This window comes from Channa argus, chromosome 5 (genome assembly GCF_033026475.1).
Source record: "Channa argus isolate prfri chromosome 5, Channa argus male v1.0, whole genome shotgun sequence".
Classification (NCBI taxonomy): domain Eukaryota; kingdom Metazoa; phylum Chordata; class Actinopteri; order Anabantiformes; family Channidae; genus Channa; species Channa argus.
The window spans coordinates 25,191,000-25,210,753 of record NC_090201.1 but is presented as its reverse complement, the minus strand read 5'-3'; the positions used below and the strand labels follow the sequence as shown (position 1 = coordinate 25,210,753).

At 44.9% G+C, this 19,754-nt stretch overlaps 1 non-coding gene across 1 annotated transcript; it reads left to right on the top strand.

Moving 5' to 3' along the window:
* Positions 1-14,524: 14,524 nt before the first annotated feature.
* Positions 14,525-14,596, top strand: trnat-cgu (transfer RNA threonine (anticodon CGU)). The gene has a single exon. It is a non-coding gene; the product is annotated as a tRNA-Thr (tRNA).
* Positions 14,597-19,754: the final 5,158 nt, after the last annotated feature.

Here is a 19,754-nt window from a genome sequence, read left to right as displayed (position 1 = left end):
CTCTTTTCTCCTTGACTCGTTTCAAAACACGCAGTAGGTCAAAGGGCACTTGGAGGTGCCTGGCACTCGGTACGTATCTCTTTTTATGTTACTGCTTGTTCCCACGCTGCACTTGTGTAATTGAATCATACGGCTGTGTGTTAGAAGTCTCTTGCCTGTAATCGTAGATCGGCCGACCGACTGACCCCCCGTTGCCATCCAGTCACCCCGAATGGGAAGCATATTATTGAGCCACACAGTTCCACTGGGTGACATCCATTGGTGGCACACTGCGGTTTATTTTGAATCCCTGCCATGCGACATCCTGCTGCAGGAAATAGTTAACCAGGGCTCCCAATGTGGATTAAGATATGTCCAGCTTCTGGAGTTCTCCATGAAAGAGGAAACTAAAATATTAGATGAATTCTCAGCTCTCAAGATTCAGTCCAGATTCAAAGAACTTTATTAATCCCTCAAGAATGTGATTTAATGAAATTAGTCACTAAAGGGTCCGTTTCTACATTGACACACATATATGCTGTATAATGTTTCAGTCATGGACATTTATCAGACAAATTAGACAAAGTCTTGAAATAAATAGTCGTGATAAATACATTGAAACAACATACATCACAGTTGATGTCACACCTACCATGTTAGGTCTGGACCCTCAGTCAAGACCAAAGTAGTAGAATTTGGTCTGAGCAGAAGAGCTGGTCTGGGTCTGAATCCAACTGTAGCATGGTTCCATTTGTACAGTAGCTGATTGTGTTCGCGTCTCGTGTGGTTCACTGACCCAAATGTCGTGACTCATTCTTTTTGATCTGCCACATCACGACAGACAGACAGGCAGACAGAGAGAGAGATCAGAGGACGGACGGACGGAAAACCATACAACGGAGATGAAAAAGTGAAAAGAAGGAGAAGATGGAGAGAGAAATGCACGAGAGGCACGGATGGAAAATTGGGCGAAAGGCTGAAATGTTCCAACGGTGCAGGAAATGATGAGGGACTTCAGCGAGAATGTTAAAACACAAGAACACAAGACGATCCAAACCACAGAGCTGAGCCACAGAGCAACACACACACACGATTCACGCATGCATGTGGATTTTACATTTTTAGACTAAAGGTTACTCCAATGGAAACATGTTGAAAAGATTTAGTTTCTCAACTAGAAAAGAAAGATTCAGCCTTTACAGCCACTAATGGGATTCAAGTGGGCTGAGTCCCAAAATCAGTCCGATCATCCACAGAAACATGTGAAGCTGCTCACTGGAATATTCCAGATGTTGTCTACTCTATATAATCTGATTTAGGGTGGAATGTGCACAATTATGATTTAACATTTTCTGTTCACCTCCTGCTCAGTTAGTGCTAACGCGGGGAAGCTCGATTTGGCCGTGTTGCTGTGATTGTCAGAGATGATGAATTTGTAATCATTGCAACTGCGTCAAACACTTTTATTTTTGCCAAGTTGGATATTCCTGAGATTGCTGACTGTGTTTTCCAATTAGAAGGCTCATGGACACGTTAGACACGTTAGGAGAAAATGAGCCTCCGTGCATAAAGTAGGAGCCCCCACCCGTTTCTTTATGGTTGTTTTGAGTCTGTTGAAGTGTTGTTGTGGTTGTTGTGCGTCTCTTTGTGTCTTCGGACTGCACTCAGTCAAACAGGAAACAAGGTGGGTGCAGTCGTTGCGACTGATCCAAACAGCCAATGCTCTCACCCGTTGCCATATTTGGGCAAAATGTCTGCAACATTTGAAGGAGACAAAAAACATTACAGTTGCTCTTTAATTTATATATATATATATATATATATATATATATATATATATATATATATGCAACGGTTTTATTTTTCTTTGAAGTAAAATAGTTTTCCTGCTGACTTTCCCGATCAGGAGATAAGACAATTACGCAAAATGCTGATTTTCTCCAGTTTCCTCCTTTTAGTCCCAGTGAGATTTGAAATTCTGGCCTAAAGAGACTTGGACGAGAGGAAACGGGAGTCGAACCAGTGGACGACCTTTGGAGTCTTTTCTAGAGGCCGTTTGTCCTTTTTGGACATTCAGTGTGTCGCAGCAGCTGTTCTCAGTCACCATCTTCCTCATCATCATCATCTTCATGTGCTCATGCTGAGATGTGAAATTTTTGTTCAAGCTGGACGTGATTCAGCAGACTGTGAGTTGTAGTTCTTCTCAGCTCGCTCCAAGGCTGACGAAGCCGGGCCCTCAGCTGTTAACCATTAACCGAACAAACCCCCCCCAACAATGCGTTTCCTGTCTGCATGTCTTTTGCTATGAGAGTCATGTTAAAATAATAAGGCTATTATAATGTCTGTCACGAGCACAACATCCAGCGGCATCCAGAGGCCCACTGTGTGTGTGTGTGTGTGTGTGGGAACTCAGCCAGCTTGGATGCCGAGAAAGCATGAATGTGTGTGTCTGTTTGCCTATCTGTGCCAAACGTGCGCGTGTGTTGTAGTAGTTCTTGTTAAACTGCTTCCCACTCAAGTGACAAAGCACGGATGGTTCTCCGTGCGTCGTACGTCATTTCCACCAAACAATGGAAGCACACAAACCTTTTCTTTGCATATGTAAATATTTCTTTTACTCACATCACACATGGTTTGTACGTTCTCCCATTGTTTGCATCGATTTCCTTTGAGCTTCTCCTTCCTAAATCCCTGGACATGCTATAAGGGCAGATGTTAAATCAAGGGGGGGGGGGGGGGGGGGGGGCTGCCTCCACTGGGTCAACAATAACGCGTGAGCTGTGAAGTGGGACACTGAGACATGGTGGCTGAAGACTGATCCACACTGATCGTTCTCCCCTCTTGTCACTTTCCACCCCCCACTCTCCACCCTGCCGCTCACCTTGCGCCTCCAGCCCATCTAAAGTGTGAAAGTGCTCACATGAACTCGTCGTTAGCACGCTAAAGGAAGCAGCCCCGTATCTGTCTCACATCTTCGCTTTCCGCCTGCTGTTAGATCGTAGCTGTGAGGCGCAGTAGACTCCGCAGAGTCTGCCTCCTACTTCAGCTTTCAGCCGACTGCTGTTTCCATGCAGAGGGTGACAACCAGAAAGAGTCACAGCAGTTATTGCAGCCGAACTATAAATACAATTTACACTGCTGAGTACTGATAAACAGCCTTATAATAATTGTATAAAGACATAGAAACCTGAAGTGCTTCACACACTGAAGTCAGTGGTTTGAAGGGTAAATTTCCACACTGGCAGCAATGAGTTTATAACAAATCTAGTTGCATGTATAATGTTTCACTCATCGATATTTGTCAGACAAATTCTAGAAATGTGTGATACACAAATTTAAACACATTTCTTTGAAGGTCCTTGACGTATTCACACCTGGTTTGTCCTGGACCCTTTGGATTCTTCAGTTTGGTCCTAATTTAAATTGTGTCTGTTATGCCTAGTATGAAAACGCTTCTCCGACGGTTGAGACCCTCGGGCCGTTTACAGCAAGATGAAGAAGGCTACTGTCTCCTCTCAAACAAGAAAAGGAACCGAATTTCAAATTAGCCACAGGAGCCCCTGGGGAGACAGGGAGACGAGATGTTTGAGTTCAACTTGGTCAGGGGGAGAAAATACCATCCCCTCCAAAAGCATGGGAACAGTGAGGCCAGTTCCTTTATTTTTGCTGTAGACTGAAAACATTTGGGGTCGACATCAAAAGATGAAAAAGAGACAAAGAGAAAAAGAGAATAACATTTCCACTCGCAATAAGTGCATCAAGCCCGTGACCCACTGTCACACTTTTACATTCTTCTTTTGTGATGCTTCACCAGGCTTTCACCACAGCCTCTTTCGGGTGGTGTTTGTTTTGGGGGGGGGGGGGAGGAGGTTACTCCCTTCAGTCCCCCTCTTGCAGCTCCTCCACTTCTTGCCCCTGATAATCTCCTTTGTTGTTCCGGGTCCTTATCTTGCGGCACGATGAAGGATCTCCCAGTCAGTTTGGTCGCACTTTTCTTTTAATTGGCAGACAAACTGTTTCCGTAGACTTCTGAGTTCATTTCGCTGCTGCCATCATGTGCTACATCATCAGTGATGATTAAAGAGCCCGTCCCAGAAGAAGCCAGGCGGCCCAAGCCGTGACATTACCTACACTGTCTGCAGCAAAAAATAAAGGAATTGGCCCCTTGTTCCAATACTTTCGGAGGGGCGTGTAAAACAAGAAAATTTGCTCCTCCAATTAAAGTCAACACATCTCTGCTTTGTTAGTACACGTGACAGCATTTAAATGTATAATGGGTAATTGCTGAGAGGATGTGCTGAGCCTGGGGGAATGTAGTAGGCAGGAGAAGAGCAGGGGGAGGGTGGTCTAGATGGAGCAGATGTGAACTGGTTATGAGTCTCACTCTATGTTAGCTTAAGTTAATCATTGTAGCTTAAGCTGCCTCGGTCAGGCTGGAAGATCAAAAAAGCCCAAAAACGGCCTGAGTTCCCCTTTAAGTTTTCAGCCTTAACTAAGGTTTCTGAATTAATAAACGTACTCCTCCCACTTCACCACAGGCACCTGAACACATCATCGGCGGATCCACCCGTGGTTATCGGAGACATGATGTTCTCTGTGATAGCTGCTGCACTCAAGTTTCGTGGCCCTGAAGGCTGGTTTCTAAAGCTGGCTGAAATGAATGGGGATTACAAGCGGCCTCAGAGATTGTGAAAGCGCTTTATGGCTCTTAATTATCACTCTAACAATGCCTGAAGTGGATCGTTCAGCTTCCTTTGAGCCAACGCCATATTCTTCATCATGTGTTGTCAGCAGGGGAGCTGATTGTGGACAGTTGAGACGTCCAACAGCAGCTGCCCTTGTTATTCAAGGGAGATAGTGAAACGTCGTTGTAGTGATTAACCCGATGATCATGCGAAATGTAAAAACTCAGGTGTTTGCTCCTGTCTGCGCACTTTGATCCTCCTCATACCTTTATCTGCGTCTGCACAGAATCAGGGTCAGTGGGTTCATGTAAATGGGAGCGACGAGGGGAGGTCCCGCTCTGCATCACACTTTGAGTGGAAAAACAAATGCAGAGTATTGAGACTCTTGAAAATTCCCCGGTGACATCTGACTCGTTTCCTGTGTGGTTTAAATGAAGAATGTGTGCGAGTGAATAAAAGAGACCTGGTTTTGAGGTTAGACTCAGGTTTTTTATTTTTATTTTTTCAAACTAGTTTCATGGCCTTGAACTTTTCCACATTTTGTGACGTTACAACCACAAATGTAAATGTACTTTATCAGGATTTTATGTGATGGACCAACACAAAGTGGTGCATAATTGTGAAGTGAATGGAAAACGATAAATGGTTTTCAAATTATTATTTTTTTTTTTACAAATACCTGGAAAGTGTGGTGAACATTTGTGTTCAGCCCCCTTTACGCTGATACCACTAACTCAAATCCAGTGGAACCAATTACCATCAGAAGATCAGTAAATGAAGTCCACCTGTGCTCCGTATCCGTGATTTCCGTATGAATGCGGCTGTTCTGTGAAGCCCTCAGAGGTTTGTTAGAGAACATTAAATAAAAAATATCCCAAGCTTTGAACATCACACAGAGCATTGTACAATCTATCACCCGAAAAGGGCACAACTGCAGACCTACCAAGACGTGGCCGTCCACCCAAACTGACAGAACGGACAAGGACGGCATTAATCAGAGCCAGGAGCTATTTGTGGGAAACTATTCGTCGTGCGCTCCGCAAATCTGGCCTTTATGGAAGAGTGGCGAGAAGAAAGCCATTGTTGACAGAAAGACATAAGAAGTCCCCACAAGCCACGTGGGGGACACAGCAAACATGAGGAAGAAGCTGGTCAGAGGCAGCAAAAGGTAGTTTTACAAAGTACTGACTCGGGGGGCTGAATACAAATGCACTGCACACTTTCAGATCTTTATTTGTAAGAAATCCTAAAACATTTATCATTTTCCTTTCACTTCACAATTATGTACCACTCTGTGTTGGTCCAACACATAAAATCCCAATAAATCACACTTACATTTGTGTTTTTAACATAACAATACTTGGAAAATTTCAATTGGTATTTAAAACATTTCAAGGTTGTGTGTGTGTGTGTGTGTGTGTGTGTGTGTGTATTGAATTTGATTGAAATGATATTTTTCGCCTTCCGTCCTTTTCACCTGCTCTTGGTGCCAAGGACACTTTAAAGAGGTTGGTTGTTATTCTATTAGAATTAGTCCACGTGATTGACATTGACAGGTTTAGGTAGAAAGACCACCCCCCCCTTAAGATGAACTGTAACACACTGAATCGTAACTTTGCCTTAATCGTACCTCGTGCTCTGCATAATACCAAATAATTGCAAAACTAATGGCACCTCAGCTCCACATGCATGTACTGTTCCCCAGGCAAATGTTTGCAGGCTAACATGCTAAATGTCTTCACTGTGCACATGCTAACCACTGCTGCATCTAAATATAGACCAACAGAACTGCACGGCTGTGCCTCCTATTTATGGCTCTTTCTTTGCTTTGTCGATAGTGTTTTTGTTTCCTCTGCAAGCTCCTGAACGTGAACGTTATTTGCTTCAGCAGCTAGTTCTTTGCTGGGAAATGTCAGTTTTCTTCTTTAAGTCTGAGAGGAAAAGGCACAAGTCTTTAGAGAAAACAGGAAGACAAAAAAAGACCACCCCCCAACCCCCCCCCCCCATACACACACACACACACACACACACACACACACAAATACACATCTCTTTTATTGTAAGACCTCTTGTGCTGATGGGAACTCAAACAGAGAACTGAAAGTGGGCTTCCATTGTGTGTGTGAGTGTGTGAGGAAGTCAGCAGTGGGCTGGGTGAGTGCACATTAACGGATTGGGAGGTCGGGGTTGTGTGTGTGTGATAACTGTCGTTTCACACTAACAGCAGCCTCCTCAGTCATGTTGGGAGCAGTGTGCCGGTATAAAAGGGGGTCATCGCCACAAACTCTGGAGAACAACCAACCACCGGGGTCAAGTTTTGCCGCAACCTAATGCGACGTCAAGTGACGGCCACACAGTCTCGAGAGCGTTTAACCAGGCTGCAAACCTGTACAGTACAACACTGGAATGTTTCGGAAATGTTTCAAAAATAATTAAAAAAAAAGAGAGAGAACTTTCACAGAGCTCAGAGCTTAATTCATTTTTATGTGTTTTTTAAAAGTGTTCAGCTGTATGTGTCCATTTATTCCACTGTGTCAAACTGTGTAAACTATTGTTACATTTCACGTTTATCCGGATAGCAAAAATATGAATATATTTTGAATTTAGAATAAGAAAGCTGCAAATAACTAATTTACATTTTGGAAATTAAACAAGGATTTTGTCTGAAACTTAAAAAAAATGGTTTAAGAATATAAAATGGGGTATAATCCGACTACATTACATTTATTGTAAATCAAGACAAAAGCCGCAAATTCTCACATTTTTGATGCGAAATCAACCGAATGTGTTTGAAAAACCACTTAAAGATCTTAGTGCTTTTCAAAATAATTGAGACACTTTTCAAAACTACTTCTGAAAGTTGACAAACTTCCATAAATGACAAACTGTCGCAGCTTTACTCAAAACACATGTTACATCTGGGAGCAACACAAAATAATAATTTTAGGAAACAAACTACTAATTTGTGATGTTAAAGGAAAGAAAAAAGTTCCCTGATAAACCACGTCACTATAAGCATCTCTTTGACCGTGAGGGGTCGTGTACCCAACACCCCTCCCATCAGCCAGCTTGTCTTCGCTTGTCACCACTACAAGATAAAAGCCATTTGCTGAATATCAAACAACCTGACACTTGACCAGACTAACATCTCCTCCTCCTCCTCCTCCTCCGCACCTTTACCACATTCCAGAGGGGAATATTTAACTCCTCTGCTTATATCTGACGACCAGAGGGAGTCTGCTGGATCAGGTTTTACGCGTCAACATGTCCTGAATAGTGAAAACAATGGGCTGAATTGCCACAAAAGAAATGTTCTTGTAAAATGCTCCTCAAATACAAAAGAAACAAAATACTCTGGATTAATACTAACATTCAAAATATCCAAACCTTTATTTATTTTTTCTTCTTTCTTCCCTTTTGTTGTTTTGGACAAATTTAATCAGTCCCACACATTTGGACGCAAAAGGTGAGACGGTCTTTTCAAACTCTTTAACCGAACCGCTCTCTTGCTGCTACTCATGCAGAACATCAACACAGTTTTCAATGTCCACTTGTCTTTGGCTTATTTTAAAGACTTAGTCCACAAAAAAGTGAAATAGCTCATGTGTGCCGTCCTGTACTATGGCATCCCTCATGCCCTCACACATGGTATGTGGATCTTGGTCTGACAGTAAGACGTATGGAGGACAGATGGACATTTACTCACAGTCCCCTCCAAAAGTGCTGCAACTGCCGTGTGGATTCGTTGTGTTTGCCGCAGACTGAAGACCTTTGGGATGAAAATCAAAAATGACATATTTCAGACCAAATGTCCGATTTTCAGATTTTGTTTCCAGGTATTTACACCACTCCACTAAATCTAGACCCTGAGAAGGACTGTGAGGCTTCTCTGTTTCCCATCCAGCTTCCATGTGATTTAAAAACAAAGGCACATTGATACTCGATTTCTCTGCCATCGCTGTTTTTTGCGGTGTATTTTGTACATGGGCCACATCAGAATACATCAAGAAAAAAGATGTTTAACGAGTTTAGTGTAACAATTCGCCTTAACAAAGCGTCGGCTTAACACCAAAAGGCTTTAATATCTGTCTGAAAAGCCAGATAGTGCATCCACACACAGAGTCAAAGTCATAAATCTGTAGTCCTGGCCGTGCATTTTGTAGAGTATATAATTCACATATTATTCTCCAACTAGACAGTTGTTATATGATGGGTCTGCCAGCGTCAGATACAGCAGCAGTGTCGACAGTTGGATTCCACAAGACGTTAATCTTGTCCGTGTCCTGATAACTCCTTAAAGACGTGTGAACGACATTTGGGAGACCACAAACATGAGCTAATCCTCAGGTGTTTCAGTTGAAGGTGGAGCCACGTAAGTTGGTGTTTGCATACAGTTGAGCCTTTCTCAGCGTTTTCTCTGTAGTTTAGCTGCTTTAACCGTCTGCTTAGCTCAGACAGAGGGCAGAGCTGCAGATCTCACGCACAATAAACAGCAGCAAGCTCTGTGGTTTTGTGTGTGTGTGTGTGTGTGTGTGTGTGAGAATGGCGATGTAGTTTTAGTGCTATTTGTCATTTTTAAATATCATGTATCTGCTGCTGCAGTTGCTTTTCTTTCTGTGTGCTGCTGCAGTTGCCTGTTTGGTGTCACAGCAAGTTGCCGTCTCACACACAAATCAGCCTGATGTCTGATGTTTATTGGAAAAGTAACTAGTAACTGAACTTGTTGAGTAAAAAGTGCAATATTTCCCCACAAAGTGTGGAGCAAAAGTAGAAAACAGCATAAACTGGAAAGACCTAATACACAAAGTTTCACAGTAATCTTCAATAATCATAAAAACTATTTTAATGAACCATCCATGGATACAGACTGAGCTACACGCAGTACTCGCTGGATGGTCATGTGACTCACTTACTCCCAAGCCTTAGGAACTAACTATCTACCATAGTTTGGCTGTGTTGGCATCTTGTCGTTGGCGTCCTGCTGTTAGCACGCTGCCGTAAGTCAAACACCAAATGGCTTCAGTTCACTGTCTGACAAGTGCAGTAACATCTTCAACAGTCTCCGAAGTGAGGGAGGACTGCACAGCTGCCACTTAAACACAAGAGCCACTGAGTGCGCACACACACACACATTGTGTTCACAGCTGCATAGTTGACTGGGCGTTTTACAATGCGCACAGGCCAAACACACTCGGACACACTCGTGCACAACTGGCACAGATGCAAACACACACACTGTTACAGTTCTGGACGTAGTTTATGGGACAGAATTACAGGAAAGGTGATGGGTCACATTTTGGTTAAACTAGTGAGTTTTCACAGCATGACAACAGGTGTGCGAATGTTAGATCACTCTTCTCACACACACACACACACACACACACACACACACACACACACACACACACACACACACACACACACATAGTGGGATCCCTTAGTATGACAACAAGATGAATGGGGTGACAGATGCACACATATCGTTTATTTACAAAACAGTGAGCGTGGATATACTGTAATGGTGTGTGTGTGTGTGTGTGTGTGTGTGTGTAAGAAGGAGTGCAAGATACAGTATATTAGTGACAGGAGGAGGGTGAGAAAACTAGAATCCAGAGTATGTGAGAAAGAAAAATATTTAGTTTGATTTGAAAAGGATCAATGATCAAAGAAATCTTGGAAAGTACGTAAAGCTTCAAGCAGGTTTCACGTTGTCGTGCATATTGTTTTATAATTATACATAGTAGAACCACTATCAGCGGCTTTTGGCCCTTCAGGGGTCACCACAGCAGAACGTGTCCCGCGCGTTTATTTCATCCGAGCTCGGGGCCACACCTGGTGGGGTGGGAATTGGAAACCCACGGGCTTCAGCAGACCAACCCAATGCTCTACCACTGAGCCACCAGCCCCCACCCCCCCTCTTATGCATAGTGGAGCCACTAAATGGTGGATTTACAAATGCACAGTGGATTCGAACACAAAAGAACTCTGCGAGGCATTGATAGCCTGCTGCCTCCAGATCTTTATCTTTCACTTTTCCCGTTTCTTTACTTGCTGACTTGTTCTGTCCATAGCAGCGTTTCCAGCTTGTTCACAGAAGATTCCAACAGAATCATGCGAGCAACTCTAAAAAAAAAGGCAACAACGAGGTAAAGGCAAGCAAACGTCCTTCTCAGTGGACTGGCTTAGGCTTCATTCTGAATGAATGCACTTAAACAATGCAAAGCAGGGGTTTGCGCCACGAATAGATATAATCTGGAAAGTCCAGTTGGAGGAACAGGTTTAAGGGTGCAAATCTTTTTCGATGCCGATGGTTTGTAAGGCCTTCAGCATGCTTGCTGCAGAAGGTGGTGCAAAACCCTTTGTGCACAAACCTTCACAATCACATCATTGTATGACGACCAAATTGTATGACGACCAACAACAACATAAAAACCAAGTATAAGGACGGAGGCAGGAAGACATGTCCAAACACAGAACCGTCAAGTTTGTCTTAACTAGCTTCCTGCATCACACATAAGAAAATTACTCTCTGTTGTAAGAAGTAAATCTGAATCTGAATAGCTAATCTAGTGTGGACACAGTGTCTTTTCTGAGCTACTTCACTGTCAGGACTTAAGCCGGCCTCAGGGGGTCAGAGATGGGGGTTGGGAGATTTGGGGGTGAAAGGGTGAGTTAGGTGTTGAGGGGATGGGAGGGGGTTCGCCAGCTAATGAGCTTTAATCTTTGACAGGCCAAAGGTCTTTGGAGGATCCACTTCCAGGACACAATAAAGTCCTGTTCTTCCTTGGAGCTGGAACAGTCTATTCAGCTACAGAGCCCTGACCTCTGACCCCTAGAATCTCCCGCGGAGACAAAGTTTCGGCCTCTGGCTTTAATATGTAATTGTTGCAGTGATTTTGCATGTTGGTGTCGTGGTAAATGCCATTAGCTTTTCAAAAGCCTCGACGGCGGAGCGAAACGTGTGAAGTCTCACCATTTAGCAGAGATTTGGTCCGAACATTTAGGCCTGTGCAGCAAAGCACATTGTATTTTTTTCTCAGAAGCTCAGTAAATAACATGGTCTCTCATCCCGTAAAGCTACAAGTGTCTAATGAAGCCCTGAACTTTTCTCCAATTCAAGACCAACATAAATGAGTCCGAGTCTGACGAAAGCCTGCGATTTAAACAAACTTTAAGGGAGTTTTAAGTATAAATGTGAAGGTTTAAATTACAAACACAAATGAAAAGAATTCATTAATTAGACGGGTTCTGTCATCACGTATCACATTGTTCAAAATATTAAACTGCTCTGAAGGAAATGCCACTGACGATGTTTCCTGCCTTGATATTTAATCTATTTCTATCTGAGCTACTGATACAGGAAACGATTAGTAAATGTCATCAGCTGAATAAAAAGATTCTTGACGCTTTCTCACATTTGAGTCCAAAGAACAAACAGCACATTGTAATTGAGTGCTGGTGATGTTTGCAACGGACTTTGACCCGATAACTTGTTTGCATTTTCCTTTTAACTGCCATTGTTGGTGAGAAGTGTCGCCCAGCAGGTCAGTGCGTTAAAAGACACCACTAAATTAGGAACACCAGTGCAATGTGTAACTTATTTTCAGACACATCAACGATAGTAAAATAATACAAATACTGGCAGGAAGTGGGCGACATATTGAACCATAACTGAAGGCATTGTGATGACACCATTCAGTGGCACGATAACACCTCAGATGGCTGGAAATCCATCAAATGCATTTGGAAGAATCAGCCCGTTCTCATTCCCAAGTCGCTTTGTCCGGTCCCTTCTGCAGAACCCGCTGACTCTTAGTGCGTCTGTTTGCATTGGTGATCAACAGTACAAACCCCGACGCTTCAGTGTTTGATGCCTGAAGCAATGAAGTGAAAAAGTTTCGTAGGGAGGCGCAGCGGGTGGTGGACGACAGGACTTTTCAATTTAGAGACAAGGGGCGGTTCTATCAGTGGTTCAATCCCCTGATCGACCCGGGGATTTGTTCAATCCCCTGAAATTATTTACAAAATTATTTAATTTTTTTAAATAATTTAAAGAACATCATTTTCTTTCTCAACCATCAGTTAAGGTTTTATTCCAGGTTTGAAGATTCATATGCAAATTACAGAGGTACACCCCCCTCCTCTTTACCCATTCACATTAACATATTTTTCCATATATTAAGATAGAGTTTCATATCAGGGACAGTTCACAGGTGGAGATGTTCTTTTTTTACAGCGGAAATGGGAAACAGATATTCATATGAAAAGTAACAGATGTCCATAAAACAGAGTTGAGTTTTCACACCAGCCTTTTTACTCCAGATTCAGTTTCTGCAGAAGCTCAACGAAAGTTTCCCAAAAGAAGAAAGAATGATTCAGGTGGTGGAAAGTGGCATCATGAAAAACTTCAAACCACATTTTTTTTTTTTTTTTTTTTAGAAATGAATCACGTTTATGAATGAATTTGTTTCTTGATCCCATGAGGCCATGTAGAAATGTCTTGTTTGTAACTGTTTTCTACCTAATTGGTCATTTCAGTGCCAACATGCTGCAGGTGGTTGGACAATTTGCACATTGGTAGCTTCTCCTAATTTCTTTTAAATCATAATTTTGAAATGCGCAGAGAACATCTCATGATAAAGTATTATTGATTTACCAGTTCCCTCATTTAACATTTCTCTTCCTTCCACTTAATCTTTATTAATAATCAGTATTGTTATGTGACAAATTGGCAGATATTATTTGCTGTTTCCTGGTTATCTTGATATAATTATGCTGCAAGAAATAATTAGGGTAGTTTTGAATATCATTCATTCTAATAATAATTTTAATATCATTTCAAATATTTTCAGACACATTATCTTTATAAAGTCATAACATAAGGTGAAACTTCTCATATGCATCAAACTGGCATTACACGGTTAATCTATGGTTCTTTTTTCCGCATCACAACACAAAATTACAGGGACAACTTTGAGACCTGAGGGGAGCAGGTCTGTGTGTGTTCTGCTCTTTGCTAACTGCCTTTAAAATTATAGGGACCAGATTTTATAGAAATGTACAGTGTGTGTGTGTGTGTGTGTGTGTGTGTGTGTGTGTGTGTGTGGGTGGGCGGGTGGGTGGGTGTTTAAATGTTCTCTAACAGCGTGTAAAATTATAGGGGGACAATGAACTGCATGCGTAAACATACGGTGTGTAATGCACTGAACACTGCTTTAGCAGACGCTGATCACCTACAGTATTTGTGTTTGATGGCCTCTTTCTTTCTCCGTCTCTTAATCTTTGCTGTTTTGCAAGCAGCAGTCACTTACTATGTCCATAATGAAGACTCCTCTAAAAGCATCTGTGGTGTAAATACTCACCATGTTAGGAGGGAAACTTCAGGTTTGAAGTCACCGTACCATGTCCCTGGGGACTCCTGCTTCTTGAACAGGGATTTTTCAGTGCAGGCATTTGTCTTAATGTGAAATTGAGGATGAGAACAAAGACCAGCTTGAAACAAGCAACGCAACGCAGGCAGGCAAAGTAGCATCGGATCACACTGAGCCGTGTGTATTATCAGTTAAATGCATGCGTCCGTGTGCTGGTCTGACTCTGCAGGTCCACTGCCATCGTGTTAGTTGGTGCTTGGGTTTCTGGGAAACTGGGTTGAGTTTGTTTTGTTTTTTTCTCTTTTGCACAATGGTGACAAAACCTGAGTAGATGACGTAGGAGGAAAAAAGGAAAGAGAGAAGATACCAGAGGATGAGCCCATCAAGGCTGAGTGTAGTTAAAGTTCTGGGGAGGTGCACGTCGCTACCTAAGTGGTGCAGGTGGACAAAAAGACACTGTGAAATATGAGCCTGGTGCCTTACATCACAGGCGTGGTGGCCAAGTGGTAAGGCGTTGGTCTCGTAAACCAAAGATCGTGGGTTCGATCCCCATCCATGCCTTCAAATTTATATGGTTCCCTTAAAAAAAAATGACATTGAACAACAATTTACTTGCAACACTAAGTTGGTTTCCTGTAGTGTTGAAAGTGTCCTTGCACAGTCATTGGCCTTTGATGAAAACCCTACATTTACTGTCCGTCTCCATTCAGGAGAAACTCAAATTGAAACTATGACCATGAATCTGTCGTCACCACGCTTTAAGCCTTTGTTGTTTTCTTATTCTTTACCTCACAATGAATTGAACCACGTGCACAAAGGTAAAAAGTCACGAATATTATTAATAAAACGTCAATGCACACATCTCACCACTGATGGGAGGAAACAAGCTGGCACATGTTTTAGGAGGAAAACATATTAACACGTGCACTAGTTCTGTTTCCAAGAAGTAGCCATATGCCCGGCATGTGTCCTATTCCTCGAACTCCACACCAGTCAACCACAATCCTCTGCTGTCTCTCTGGTATTGGTCTATACATAAGGAGTTTGTGTGTGTGCGTTTATGGTGGGGGGCTTTATGATCTGCGGGGGTCTAAACTGTTCAGAGGGACCCCCTTTTCTGTTCTGTTTTGTTGCCTCTGTTTTGAGGTTGGACCTTGAAAGCATCTTGACCGCTAATCAGCAGTTTTTAAGATGATCAAACAGCCTCCATTATGATGAGGGACAATGGGGCTGACAGAAGAATTGGGAAGGGGGGGGGGCAAGAAAAGATAACAATAGATTTTCAATCCCTCCTCACTTGTCCTGTCCTTTACCCTCGCAATATGCACAGTTTTTTTCTTCTTTCCACACACCGCTGAGCTGTCACCACATCTATGTCCAAAACCTGGATCCACAATCCTGGTGCTGCCACTGGTGCCTTGAAGTTAACGTGAACACGCTTTGTTTTAACCATGGAGTTCGTGATGAAGAAGAACTACAACACAAACACAGTCCACAACTACTTGATGCGTGTGTGTGGGGGCAGGTAAACGCGATACAATTAATAAAGGTAGGACCCAATGCAACGCTCCAACCTCGTACACAGTGGAGTGTGATCTCACAGGCTGCGGCAGGATGCCGTGCAGTACAAGAAGGAAACGCTGCTAAAACCAGAGAAATGTTGCAAACTAGGGCAAAAGGGTTTCACCCTAAATGCACCTCTGGCTGAGGTGTTCACAGCCGAAGTCGCTCATAATGTGGGCGATGTGTTGAAAATCTGAATTATCGGAGTTGAATGTAAACAGTGAGTGGAGCAGTTGGTCGCATCAGGTGCTTAGCTCTGAATAATACTGAAAAAAAAAAAATAGCAACTCTTCCCAGAAAAAACACACACACATGCTGAAGTAACCCAGTGAAAGCTAAGCTTGTTTCTTACTGCTGGTTTCCATAATTAGCTGCAGTTTATTTCCCTGGGTGGACGTCTCCCCGGCAACAGATTTCTGATGAGCTTTTTCACAACAGAAAAACTGCAGGAAATAATAGCGGAGTGGACACGCGGAGCAATGACTCCTCTTTTTCGTTTCTATTGTGTAAACTTAAACAAAAACTGGCCCAAAATAGTCCACTTTCTCTTTCCTTTAATAAACCTTGTGGCCCCGACAAAGTGAGCCAAAACGAGAAAACTATTCAGCAAGCAGCGTCTTTTGCCACTGCAAAGCCTGTGAGCCAGGCTTCCGAAATAAGTCAGAGCCAGAGGAGAAATCACACCACTAATCTGCTGCACGTATCCATGTGTCCTGCAGTAGCCAGGTAACCTAAGCGTGTGTAAACTCATTCCCCGATTACCCTGTTACCTGATTTCTCTGAGTGACCTGGTTACTTGAGTGCATGTGAACGCAGCCACAGACGCAGTGCGCTGCATGTTGAGTGTGCTGCTGCATGTGAGGAGCGGCTGGAAGGGGAGGGGGGAGGGGGGAGGGCTGGGGAGTAAGCCGTGTCCCTTCTGAGGGGAAACCCCCTATGTCGGCCAATAGCGTGCGAGGACGCTCTGCTCTCGACCAATGGGGCGCTGAGGAGGGAGAAGCCGGGTCCACGTGAAGCGGAGCAGATTCCAAAACACAGAGGAACAGGACGTACTGGGAACTGAAAACAGGACAAGTAGTTTAAAAAAGAGCGAGAGACCAAAGTGAACAATGCAATAAAGGAAATTCCCTTTGAAAAGGAAGAAAGGTGGCTGCATTTGAACACACTTTTAAATAAATATAATTTTCTGCTTCTTTGGAATCGTTTAACACGAGTCAGACTGTGGTGGAATTGTGAATTGAAAATTTACAAAAGGGTAAAAGAATTATAGAAGCTGCAAACTGCAACTTCAGTTGATGAACATGTAAATGAATCATCGAGTCTGACAACATCCTGAACAGCAGAGCTTAGTTTTTGCTTTTTGTTCTCTTCATACAAGAGCATCTCAAGACTGTTACACACAGACACACACAGCTGAGAGTTCAAATGCTGCCGTCCCCCTATGGAACTTTTTGATTGAACCACAAAATGAACCCAAATAATGACGCAGTGGCCTTTGATGTGTATTAGCAGGACACTCAGCTGTTAATATTTACACTGTACAGGAAGTCGTTTTAGCATCAGCAGAGGGGTTTTCATTGTTTGTTTGTGAAACCAAACGCGTTTCTGTTTGATCTGACAGCTGTACCACTGACAGATGTTCTGACGCTGAGTTGTGAATAGGTTCAGCAGCGGCTCAGACGGCTGCGTTCGCAGTGAAGCAGAAGCTAATCTCAGGGCTCTGTGGATTCACTTTCAGGGGCTTCAAGGAAGATGGAGACTAAAGCCCAGTGCTGTTTATATCTGCCTGTGATATAACCCCAGCCTGGGTAAAAGTATCCAGGGCCTGGGTTAATTCTCCCCTGCCCAGGCTCATGCTCCACAGCCTGGGTAAAAACATCCAGGGCCTGGGTTAATACTCCGCTGCCCAGGCTCATGCTCCACAGCCTGGGTAAAAGCTCCAGGGTTAGGGTGAACTGCCCTGCCCAGGCTCATGCTCCACAGCCTGGGTAAAAACATCCAGGGCCTGGTTTAACACTCCCCTGCCCAGGCTCATGCTCCACAGCCTGGGTAAAAACATCCAGGGCCTGGTTTAACACTCCCCTGCCCAGGCTCATGCTCCACAGCCTGGGTAAAAGCATCCAGGGCCTGGGTTAATACTCCCCCGCCCTGGCTCACGCTCCACAACCTGGTTGAAGGCTCCAGGGCCCTGACCCACACTCCCCTGCCCAGGCTCATGCTCCACAGCCTCAGTGAAAGCTCCAGGGCCTGGGCCATTTCTACCCGGCCCAGGCTCATGCTCCACAGCCTGAATAAAAGCTCCAGGGCCTGGGTCAATACTCCCCTGCCCAGGCTCAAGCTCCCTAGCCTGAGTGAAAACATCCAGGGCCTGAGTTAACACTCCCCTGCCCAGGGTCATGCCCCCTAGCCTGGTAAAAAGTAACCAGGGCCTGGGTCAAAGCTCCAGGGCCTGGGTCAATACTCCCTTGCCCAGGCTCATGCTCCACAGCCTGAATTAAAAACATCCAGGGCCTGGGTTAATACTCCGCTGCCCAGGCTCATGCTCCACAGCCTGGGTAAAAACATCCAGGGTTAGGGTTAGGGTGAACTGCCCTGCCCAGGCTCATGCTCCCTAGCCTGGGTAAAAGCTCCAGGGTTAGGGTGAACTGCCCTGCCCAGGCTCATGCTCCCTAGCCTGGGTAAAAACATCGAGGGCCTGGGTTAATTCCCCCCCTGCCCAGGCTCATGCTCCACAGCCTGGGTAAAAACATCCAGGGCCTGGGTTAATTCCCCCCCTGCCCAGGCTCATGCTCCACAGCCTGGGTAAAAGGTCCAGGGTTAGGGTTAGGGTTAGGGTTAGGGTTAGGGTTAACTCCCCTCCCCAGGCTCATGCTCCATAGCCTGGGTAAAAACATCCAGGGCCTGGGTCAATTCTCCACAGCCCAGGCTCATGCTCCCTAGCCTGGGTAAAAGGTCCAGGGTTAGGGTTAGGGTTAACTCCCCTCCCCAGGCTCATGCTCCACAGCCTGGGTAAAAACATCCAGGGCCTGGGTTAATTCTCCCCAGCCCAGCCTTATGCTCCCTATCCTGGGTAAAACATCCAGGGCCTGGGTCAATTCTCCACAGCCCAGGCTCACGCTCCACAGCCTGAATAAAAGCTCCAGGGCCTGGGTCAATACTCCCCTGCCCAGGCTCATGCTCCTTAGCCTGGGTAAAAGCTCCAGGGTTAGGGTGAACTGCCCTGCCCAGGCTCATGCTCCTTAGCCTGGGTAAAAGCATCCAGGGCCTGGGTTAATACTCCGCTGCCCAGGCTCATGCTCCACAGCCTGGGTAAAAACATCCAGGGCCTGGGTTAATTCTCCCCAGCCCAGCCTTATGCTCCCTATCCTGGGTAAAACATCCAGGGCCTGGGTCAATTCTCCACAGCCCAGGCTCATGCTCCCTAACCTGGGTAAAAGCTCCAGGGTTAGGGTGAACTGCCCTGCCCAGGCTCATGCTCCCTAGCCTGGGTAAAAGCATCCAGGGCCTGGGTTAATACTCCCCCGCCCAGGCTCACGCTCCACAACCTGGTTGAAGGCTCCAGGGCCCTGACCCACACTCCCCCGCCCAGGCTCATGCTCCACAGCCTCAGTGAAAGCTCCAGGGCCTGGGCCATTTCTACCCGGCCCAGGCTCATGCTCCACAGCCTGGGTAAAAACATCCTGGGTTAGGGTTAGGGTTAACTGCCCTGCCCAGGCTCATGCTCCCTAGCCTGGGTAAAAACATCGAGGGCCTGGGTTAATTCCCCCCCTGCCCAGGCTCATGCTCCACAGCCTGGGTAAAAACATCCAGGGCCTGGGTTAATTCTCCCCTGCCCAGGCTCATGCTCCACAGCCTGGGTAAAAACATCCAGGGCCTGGTTTAACACTCCCCTGCCCAGCCTTATGCTCCCTATCCTGGGTAAAACATCCAGGGCCTGGGTCAATTCTCCCCTGCCCAGGCTCATGCTCCACAGCCTGGGTAAAAACATCCAGGGTTAGGGTTAGGGTTAACTGCCCTGCCTAGGCTCATGCTCCACAGCCTGGGTAAAAACATCCAGGGCCTGGGTTAATTCCCCCCCTGCCCAGGCTCATGCTCCACAGCCTGGGTAAAGGTCCAGGGTTAGGGTTAGGGTTAACTCCCCTCCCCAGGCTCATGC